Genomic DNA, 11,166 nt, shown 5'->3' on the forward strand with positions numbered 1-11,166 from the left:
TCCTTTTTTTTTTTTTTTTTTTGAGACAGAGTCTTGCTCTATATTCCAGGCTGGAGTGCAGTGGTATGATCAAAGCTCACTGCAGGCTTGATCTCTGAGGCTCAAGCAATCTTCCCACTTCAGCCCTTCTTAGTAGTTGGGACCACAAGTGTGCACCACCACACCTAGTTAATTTTTAAATTTTTTGTAGAGACGGGCTCTCCTTATCTTGCCCAGGCTGGTCTTGAACTCAAGTGATTCTCCTGTCTCAGCCTTCAAAGTGCTGGGATTATAGGCATGAGCCACTGTGCCTGGCCTCACTTAACCTCTTGATGTTTCAGTTTCCTAAATTATAAACTGGGATTGAATACTTGTCCTATCTTAGATCACATGTCCTTGTAAGGACCAAGTGGTAATACCAGGTGGTAGCCAGAGAATGGAGCAGTTAGCAGTTTCACATGACTAGCAAAAGGAAATTGTTGAAATAGCTGCATAAACTAGGGGCTGATAAGATCCTGAAAACCAGATGTAGGCTAAGCTGGCTAAGACCAACTGGAACCAATGTAGTGCTGGATTTGACGTGGGTTTCACCTATAACCTCATTATATGTTCGTTAACTTACTAAATCACACACCCACCAGTGCCATGATAGTCCGGGAACACCCAAATTGGTGTAAAAATAGGTGGTACCACAGTTCCAGGAAATGTTCACCTTTTCCCAGGAATCTTCATGAATATTCCACCCCTTGGTTAAAGAAACTCAAAAAGATGGAAGCCCTGAACCCCACTGGGCATGACTCTCTCTCTTGAGCAGGCACACACTCCGTTTTCTTGGGTGTGTACTTTTTGCTTTGTGATACATCTCTGCACTTTCACTATTTTCCAACTCATCCTTAAATTCCTTCTCACAACAGTGTCAAGAGCCTGGACGCCAGCCAGGATTGAGGTCCTATTGGTGTTTGGGGACCTCCCCAAGCCCACCTATTGGCATATGGTCTGTGGCAGTGATTAAGGAGCAAAACACTTGGCATGTATTGGGGGTGTCACTACTATTACCATAGCATGTCTGCTAACTGAACAAGATGCTGGACGTTTGCTAACTTGGCTTGGGCAGGGGGTGTTAGACTTCTTGTACTCTTTCGGCGTCAGAGCGCTGGGACGCAGCCCTGTAAGCAGGGATGAGCATCTCACTTTAGCATTGTTGTTCCCATCCAAGGGTCAGGCTCCTACTTCATGGCTCAGTTTCTCCAGTCTAATAACTTGTAACAAATTGTCTCATTTTTCTTTGATAAGTGACAACCTTTGGCTGCCTGGTCTTCTTTTAGGCTGCAACTGCTTCTGTGAGCTGGCAACTCCACTTCTCCTGGGTCTCATCCAGGCCTGTGCAGGAAGATCATGGAGGGGATTAGGATGAGGGTTATTCACATCCTCTGCAGACACCTTCTCATGTTCAGTGTCTGCTTGGCTGGCATTAAAGGCAGAGGGAGTGCTGAGGATGAGTGTGTGGGGGGTGCAGGAAGGAAAGGATGGGTAGGGAGAGTTTTATTGCTAAGCTTAGAGAGGGTTATGAGAGGAAAAGTAGGTTGAGGGGAAAGCAGTGAGGGAGGATATAATTGAGCCAAATATCTTATTGGAACAGACAGAAGTGATAATATTTATTTCTTCTATAGATGCACTGATCATGTTGTCCAAATCAAAAATAGAAACTGTGGACTATGATCTAACAGATATATTTTTGAGGACAACAGGACAGTGTAGTTTGAATATAAACTGGGAAAATTCTGGAAGAGTGATTTCTTATGCCTATGACCTCATACTCTCCCATAATTTCTTCTTCTTCTTTTTAAAAAATTTAACCTCTAGGAGTACAGAACACTCCCATAATTTCAAATCTTGTTGAGTCTAGTTTTGCCATTGGGCACAATTGAGAAGTCTGTTTGTATTTCTTCTATTTACTCATTCTTTCTTTCCTTTCAACAAATATTTATTGAGTACCTACAATGTATGGCCCACTTCATGGGTGCGGGATCTGTGTGGTCACACAGGGCCCTACACTTAGGAGGGCCCTGTGCTTGGTTCAATGCACTATTACCATCTTGAAATTTGTAATACTTCTCAAACAAGAAGTTTGGAATTTTTATTTTACACCAGGCCCTGTAAATTATGTATCTGGTCCTGATGGGGTACGATATTGGGTGTTGGGGATACAAAGATGAAAAGATACAGCTTTTTCCCAAACTCTTTCTAGCTGCCACCAGCTCTTTGCTTAGGCAATACCCCAGGTGCTGGACATGGCTCTCCACAGAGTTATCTGCTAAACACTGCCTTAGCTAACTGGGAGTTTGAAGAGTTTCTTCTTAACTAATTCACTGTAAAGCACTCCAAATTACACAAATAATTTTTAAATTATAAAAGTAATAGAAGTTACTGTAGAAAATTATAACTATGAGAAAAATTTGAAGAAGAAACTATAAAACAATCCATAATCCCAATATCCAAATGCAGTGGTTATCACCAGATAGGTGGCTGGATAGTGGTTACTGCTGGATAGATGTTTCCACTTTGAATTATTCATATTTATATTTTTAAATAAAAGTAGGATTCTAATGCACATATAATTTTATAATCTTGTCTTTTCACTTAAAATTGCATATTTGCTATTTCCCAAGACATAAAATAATTTCCAAAACATGGTGTTCTGTGTTTGTAGCATTCTGTCACATGGATGTGACATGATATATTTTCTTCCTTCCCATTTTTTGGGGTACATCTAGATTGTTTTCAACTTTTTGCTGTGGTAAATGTCACTTGGATGAACATCCCTATATATAAATCTTTGTCTGCTTCTTTGGTTATTTTCTTAGGATAAACTTCCAAAAGCAAAACGACTGGTTAAAAGGGTATAGAGAGGCATGACACACATGCAAATCATTTCCAGAAGACTGCAACAACTTTTACTCTTACCAGTAGTGAGTGGGAGACCCTGTTTCACAAGTCTCCCTATACTGGCTAATTTTATTTTTCAAAGTGGTTGTCCAAGTTGACAGGTGACAATGTTTATTTGATTACTTGTTAGATTAGATACATTTTTTCCTATATTTATTGGGCACATATATAATCTGTTTCTTTTCAAAAGCTGCACAAACTCTGAAATTTAATTCATACTTCAATATTTAATACAAAATTACCTTTTTTATTGTTTCTTGTCTACTATAATCTCATGCCTATCCTGACTATTCTTTTTTTTTTAACTTTTAAGTTCAGGAGTACATGTGCAGGTTTGTTATATAGGTAAACTTGTGTCAGGGGGGTTTTTTGCACAGATTATTTCATCACACAGGTATTAAGCCTAGTACCCATTAGTTATTTTTCCTGATCCTCTCCCTCCTGCCACTCTCCACCTTCCGATAGGCCCCAGTGTGTGTTGTTCCCCTCTGTGTGCCATGTGTTCTCATCATTTAGCTTCCTCTTGTGAGAACATGTGGTGTCTGGTTTTCTGTTCCTGTATATCACGTCTTTTATAAGTTGTCTTATCAGACCTTTTGTTCACTCTCCTGTCAGAGTGCTCCACTTTTTCTCAGTTGTCTATAAATTAGTTATCTATTAAATGCCTCAGGTTTTAAAAAATGTATTAGGCAACATGCAGAATTAGGTCTAAGTGACAGACAATACATGTGTGTTTAACATGTTATCTCTGCTGCAGGGTATTACCTTTAATAATGCTTCAAACTTGAAGAATTATTTTCTATATAGAAACTTCATATAGAAGCTTAATGAGGTCCTATATGGGAATGAATTATTGCAAAGAAAATGAAATTCCTATAATTGGAAAAATTCCTGCAAAGGCCAAATGAACATCAGCCAAGCTGCTGTAGAAGGATTCTTGTGCTAGGCAAGAGGTTGGACTGAGTGAGTAATGTCCAGTCATTTTTGTTTCTCTTTCTATAATTCTAGTGATAAAATTTCAAGCACCATCGTCTGATTGGCTAGGGCCCTTCCAATTCTAATTTATGAGTAGTTACCTCCAGGTACATTCAGGCCTTCCTGGGTCAAGTAAGTTATCATATTAAATATTAATATCAGTATATTATGTGAGATGAAAAGAGACTAAGTTCCAAATGGTGTGAAAAAGAGGAACCACACTTACATATTACAGGGAGTCAGAAAAGAAGGAATCTTGTGAGCGCTTTAGAAATCAGGGAAGGTCTTACGGAGAGAGTGAGCCTTGAATGAATCAGAATCTATGCAGCAGAGAGAGGTATGAAGGCTTTCTAGGTGCAGAGAACAACAATGTGGTTTGCCATGGGCTATGAACCCCACCTAGGAGTGGCCCTGTGTATCTGTCACAGCACAGACTGAAGGTCAGATCAGTGCAAAAGGGGATTTGTCATCTTGGAAAGCCAAAAATTCCCTGCAACATGGAGTGAGAAAAAGAATTTCCAGAGCTAAGGGCAACTTTCCTCCGGGACTCCACAGTGAAATTCTGGTGTTAGGCTCACCTGTTTTGCATAGAAATCCTACATCGTATTTTGTAGCTCTGAGACCATATGGGAGGTCCAACCATTCTGCAAAACAGTCATGTATCGCTTAATGATGGAAATCTGTTCTGAGAAATGCATTGTTAGGTGATTTCATGGTCATGTGAACATCACAGGGTGCAGTTACACAATCCTACACTCTATAACCTCCTATACACTGAGGCTTTATGGCACAGCTTATTGGGCCTGCAAACCTGTACAACATGTTACTGTACTGTATAATGTGCCAGTTGAAACACAATAGTATCTGTGTAACTAAACACCACCGAACAGAAAAAGAATAGTAAAAATACAATGTTATAATCTAATGGGACCATGGTTGTTTATGCAGTCCATTGTTGACAGAAACGTGTGGCACACGATTGTAAGTTCAAGCAAGCTGAGGAGCTTTTCTCCTCCTTTTCTTTTCAGTTGTTTTTCTCTGAGGTTTTACTCTCATTGTTAGAAGTGTTGGCATGTTGCATTAGTTGGAGACAGAGAATAGCCCTTGCCTTGTGGGAGGTCAGCTTCAGCTTCCCCATCTGAACTTTAAGAAGCTGCTTTCACATTAGGAAGACTCTCTGTAACAAGGATGGGTTCTGGGGCAAGGAAGAGAGTCTTGTCACCTCAGCTGTTTGTTGAATCAGGGGCAGTGGATGCCTCATTTATTCAGTTGACAGGGCCAGGTGCTAGGGAGGATAAAGTGATGGGTTCAATTCTCAGTGGAGCTAGCTAACTTCACTCTGTTTCACAAATGGTCCTAAGTTGTACTTGCTATCTATCAGTTTATAAAGTCACTAATTTGGGGAGCTAGGTTTGGCACTTCAGTACAAACCACTTTCTCAATTGGGCCTCACTACTGAGATGCTAGACACATAATTGGTGCTTCATGAATCATTTGATGAGTATTTGTGGAGTCACTACAATGTACCAGGAACTGTGTTAGGTGCTGAAAATGCAGATTAAATCAAGACACTCTCGTACAGTGGATTTGATAAATAGATGAAGAATAGCATTTGCGTGCAGAGACCTAAGAGGGGCTGGCTGGGGAGAGTGAGAGGCAGTAAGGGGTGTGAGATCAAGGGTGACCATTATAAAGTGGACAAAATGCAATAGATGGAGACAATGCAATCTCCATTTATCTGAAGGTTTGTGGATTCAAGTAGCTTAGTTTTGCTGAATTCACATTTGGACTATGTGAGTAAGCACCAGAGAGGAAGGTGATGTTTAACACAGGCCTCTGAGATTCTTCCATCCTGGATGTCTCTGGGCCCTGACATTCCTCTCTCAAAATCCTTTTAATGGGAGAGCTTCAGACTGTTTTTCCTTTGTACTCAGTTAGGGGCTTTGTTGATGTGGGAAGAGCATTTGGGTGTTTAACCAGCACCAGGAAAAGCAAATCTGCTCATTAGGTCCACCCAAAACTAGGGAGGGGGTATCAGTTTGGAAGGCAGCCACATCAGTCAACTGAGCAAATTCTCATTGCCAACTCTTCATGGATACCTTTCCAGGTGTATGGTCCCATCTCTTCTCTATTCTTCCTAGCTAAGCACTGGGAAAATGGTCAGGGAGGTTCACTCACCTAGTTCAGCTCCAGTCCTCCTGCATGTGAGGTGGGCATGGAAAGAATCAGGGAGTTCAGAGGCAGGTGTGAGTGCAGCATCTCCTGCACAAGGCCCTCTCTGTGTACCCTCATATTCCCTTATCTTTCACATGAAGGCACACATTGATTTTAAAAGCGGCTAGTCATTGGCCACAGGGGTTGACTTGGCCACTTAGGTACCTATCTCCTTTCCCCCTCCTGCTTCCAGGTGTGCCTTTTCTCAAGAAGAGTTTCCCTGACAGAGGAATGTTGATCCATGCTAAGATTTCTCTTTGTTCTTTGGGACATATATGCTTTAAAAAGTTTTATCTCAGTAAATAAGAATACTATGTTTATGGAACATACACTACCTCTCTGGTACTGTTTTTGGCAATTGAAATGCATTATTTCGTTAAACACTCACCAGATGTTAGTAACTTGTAAGAGCTGGTAGGTGGAAGAATCAGGATTCGAACCTGGAATTTCCAACTTCAAGCTCTGTTGCTGACTGCCATCCTATCCTGCCTCCAAATATTTGCAATGCTTTCATACACTCAGTCGCTTGTATGGTGGCAGCCAACAAGAAAGGAAGAGCATTGGTCTCAATAACTTACATTTTTTGCTGCTTCAATTGCCTTGATAAGCCCAAGTCTTTTGGGTAAGAAAATGCTTTTCCTTCTTCAGGTCTTTGTGGCTTTCTCTTAAGCCTAATTGTTGGAAAAATACTTTTCTACCGGAAAAAAACAGTTTCTGATCACTCTGTGGTATCTATCGAATGCGCCAGTCCCTTCTTCTCTCCCTCACTTTGCTTTCTCTTCTATTTCTGGGAGAGGGAGTGGGTGGGGTGCCACTGAACATGAAATCCAGGCACACGCTATAACACACACGCCCCTCTAGTACCCCACCAACATGCCTGTGAGTGGAACATGGAAAATGGCCCAGGATTAACAGCACCATGGGCAGAAATGGGGACCACAGCTTGGGCGATGCCTTGGGAAGTGCTTGTTGTCTTTCAGAATTAAGTGAGCAGTTGCATACTTTTCATCCAACTAGGGAGAACACCTGCCACTAGAAAAGGCAAAGAAAACTGACTATGGTATTTCTTGGCAACTGGCCTCAGTGACTGCTTTTGATAACATCCATTGGGCCAAAGTTCTGGATTGTTTTGTAGCAAGACTCTGCTCTTACCTCCCAGACACAGGAGGGTCACTTCACACCCCTGCTCCCTCCTTAGGGGTCCACAGCAGTTGTCATCTGGGATGCATCAGACACTTCACCACAGCCCACAGTACACATTCCAGGGCCACAGACACGTGGCTCCCTGAGCTCTTTGCTCACTCTAACATGTGAAATGTGTATTGTGGGCTGAAATGTGTACTGCTGGCCATTGGTTCCCATTCCATATTGATACTCCTTACATGCCTTTGCAGAGGAAGCTGCCAACAACTTGATAGGGATTTTTATGGGGTCGAGGAAGGGACTTTGCCTTCCAAAATACTGTCCAGAAAACATGATGGAATTTCTGTAACAGGAAACAAAACGTTCAGTTAAGTTAAGTCTCGAACTGCAAATAGGAACAGAAATTCACACTAATATGTCAAGAAAATCACCTGCCTCCTTCTCCAAGCGAGAAGGTTCACAGTGGTGAAGGTCTGGGGTTTACTGGTGGGGCTCACTCACATAATCACAGAATTAAGCCAGGAACTCTGGACACTGAGAATAAGCAGCTTGGGCTGATTCTTATTTTCCCCTGGTGGGCATCTATTTTCAGCTATTTCTCTGTTTATCAGAGGCCACATAGACAAAAAGGTAAGAATTCTCACCTCTGTCCTCACCTCAATGGACAGTTGTGTAAAACAGTCTCCTTCCTTTAGTTCCTGGTGAAGATGACTCCTCATCCATCCACATTTTTCACCTAGCCTTTCTAGACCTAAAAGCTGGAAAGGCAGATCAGAAGGACGTGTTCTCAATCCAGGGGAGAGGAGTGATCAGGCCAGTAGACACCAGCCAGAAGTTAGGCTGACTCTAGACTGCATGGAACACTCCTAGAGAAGGAAAATAGAACTAATTGGAGGAAAGAATGCTTTCCTGAAGAAAGACTCCATCTCCCTGAGGGCAACGAAAAGGAAAATTCGGAGAAATACTCAACTCCCAGTGAAAATGGACAAGAAGCAACAAAAATGTGAAATAAAAACACCATCATTTTAAAAACAACACAACAATTCCAAGAATACTTTGTGCTTATCAGCTTTGCGCCAGCCTTTTCCAAGTGGCGTCTCTTCTAATCGTGGCTGGGGCTGATTTCTAATCTGGGGACCACTGCTTTGGGTCAGTGGATTTTTGTGTGTTTTTTTTGTTTTTTTTTTAGTTTTAGGTTGAAAGAGAGCAAGAGCTGGCCCCATGCTTTAGTTCCAAGTCCCCAGTGGCTTCTCAGGTCAAATAGCACATCCTCAGAATGTGAAGGAGCCATTGATTCTAGGACCCAGGGTTTATCTTCTCTAGCTTTTACAGATAGTGGGTGATAGCTTGTGATATGCCTCTATGAGTGGGGTTCATGCCTTAAATCAAGAACACAGGAAGGGAAGTATTTGTTACTTGGTACAACAAGAACCCATATGGGGGAAGTGAAAAAATAGCAAAGCTCAGTGGAGGAAAATTATGGTGGATTCTGAGCTTGACTGGCTTGGGCTTGAGGGATTTGAGGTGCTGCCACCAGAAAGATGAGTAGCTCACGCAGGATTCAAAGGGACTCCTTTCCCTCTAAGTCAATTAAATTTTCATTCCCAACTCTCATTTGCTTTGCCATTTAAGACTGAATTCAGGCTATGCTACCTCTTTGAAGCTTCTCCAGAGACCTCAACACACTGTGTGTGTCTGTGTGTTTTTAAAGTTTAAAGCCTTTGTAAAAAAAATTATAAAATAAAACACAAACATAGAAAACCAAACAAAACAAGTGTAGAGCTTAATAGATTGTTATAAGGCAAGCACTCTGTTAATCATCAACCAGATAAACAAACAGAACTTGGTCAGCCAAATCAGAAGCCCCCCATGTGCTTTGTCCCAATTACAATTTCTGCCTCCCTCCCCATGAAAGTAATATACTGACTTCCATAAAAATCACTTTTCTTTCACCACAACTTTAGTTGTGGTTTTACCACCCAAGTGACATCCCTAAATATTATAGTTTAGTTTTATCTATTTAAAAATCTTGTGATATATCCTTTCAATCTCTTTAAACCTATAGTTTTCCCCTCCAAACTTCTCTTTTCTGTACAATGTATCTGTTACTCAGGGCATTTGACCTGTAGAGTTTCTTGTAGGCTGGATGTTGCTGATTGGATGCTCCTGATGTGATTCAGCATTTCCTCCAGCCTCTGTATTTCCTGCAGACTGGCAGCTGGATTTGGAGGCTTGATGAAACTATCTCTTCGGCAAGGATATGGGTGGCACATCAGATAGTATGTAATGTCTGGTTGTCTCTCTTTGTGACTTGGCAGACATTGATTGCTCAATGCCTAGTGGACTGCAGAATATTATTGCATATTATTTCTTTTCTACTTATTCATTGGAATATTTTTGTAAAAATACTCATCTCTTCATCTATTATTTGATTTACTGGTGTTACAATTCATATAGGAAAGGCCAATAAAGGCTTGATTCTTTTATTCAATCATTTGCAAGGTATTGACTGTTTCATCTTACCCTCCAAGGATTAATTTTTATCTCAATTATTATGAACTCATGTATCCATGTGTTTGTGTATGTATGCAACATATTTGGTGGATTTCAAGTGATTGTAATCATTATCTTTATGCAGTTCAATTTGTCCCATCTTTGGCCAATGAGAGCTTCTTTCATTGGCATTTGAATCCTTTTCACATGATCCTTGTAGTCTTTGATAGCTTCTTTGCTATCTCATATGACAAGTCAGTCTAGGCTCATCTTGTATATTTTCTGCCCCAAACATGGAATCTGCCATTTCTTCAAGAGTCCCTCGTTTCTTTTAATGGGAAATGGTACTTAGAAACCACAATCTAGGCACAAAGTGTGTTTATCCCGATTGTGTTGATCATTGTTTCCAGGTCTTTTCAGTGGGCAGAGCTAGGATATATCTATATATTTTTAGAGAAAATATAAACTTATGAGCTCATTTTGAAACTTCCAATACAACTTTTGTGTGATAGGTTTTTACAAACATAACAGGTTCAGAACAGTAATATTAGTAGTACTACCACCAACATGATTACTAAGGGTTACATTTTTAAATTTTCTCTCTGCATTTGCCTCTACTTTTTGTGATTTATTGTTTCAAAAATTTCAAATAAACTTTATTTTCTCGAGGAGTTTTGCATTAATAGCAAAATTGAGCACAAGGTACAGGGATTTCCCACATACTCCCTTTCCCCACATATATGCCAATTCTCTGTCAACATTTCACCCCAGGGCAAAACATTTGTTACAATTGATGAGCCTACAATGGCACATTATTATCACACAAAGTCCATGGTTTACATTAGGGTTCACTTTTGGTGCTGTACATTCTATGGATTTTGAAATTCATAATGATATGTATCCACAATTATAGTATCCTACAGAATAGTTTCACTGCCTTAAAAATTCTCTATGCTCCACCTATTCATCCTTCCCTCCTCCTAACCTCTGTCCTTCTAACCCCTGACAACTACTTATCTTTTTACTGTATAGTTTTGCCTTTTCTAGAATGTCATATAATTGAGATCACACAATATACAGCCTTTTCAGATTGGCTTCACTTAGTAAAATGCATGTAAGTTTCCTTCATGTCTTTTGTGGCTTGATAGCTCATTTCTTTTTTAGCGCTGAATAATATCACCTTGTCTGGATTTATCATAGTTTATTTCACTTACTGAAAGATATCTTGGTTGCTGCAAAATTTTGGCAATTGTGAATAAAGTTGCTACAAATATCTGTGTGCCCATTTTTGTGTAGCTGTAAGTTTTACAGTAACTTGGGTAAACACCAAAAACTGTAATTGCTGGATTGTATGGTAAGGGTATGTTTAATTTTGTTAGAAATTTCCAAACTGTTTTCTTTCATTATTATTATTAT

General features: G+C 40.4%; 1 protein-coding gene across 3 annotated transcripts in view; it reads left to right on the forward strand.

Moving 5' to 3' along the window:
* The first annotated feature begins 768 nt into the window (after positions 1–768).
* Positions 769–11,166, forward strand: part of PAPPA2 (pappalysin 2) — a 417,104-nt gene continuing 406,706 nt past the window's right edge. For 2 of the 3 annotated variants that reach the window (XR_001004080.1, XM_011962377.1), the window contains exon 1: positions 769–1,006. The gene's annotated coding sequence lies outside the window, so the exon portion shown is untranslated. The remainder of the gene's footprint in view (positions 1,007–11,166) is intronic. The other variant, XM_011962378.1, reaches the window with a different exon arrangement.

This window comes from Colobus angolensis, unplaced genomic scaffold, assembly GCF_000951035.1.
Source record: "Colobus angolensis palliatus isolate OR3802 unplaced genomic scaffold, Cang.pa_1.0 Scaffold59, whole genome shotgun sequence".
Taxonomy (NCBI): domain Eukaryota; kingdom Metazoa; phylum Chordata; class Mammalia; order Primates; family Cercopithecidae; genus Colobus; species Colobus angolensis.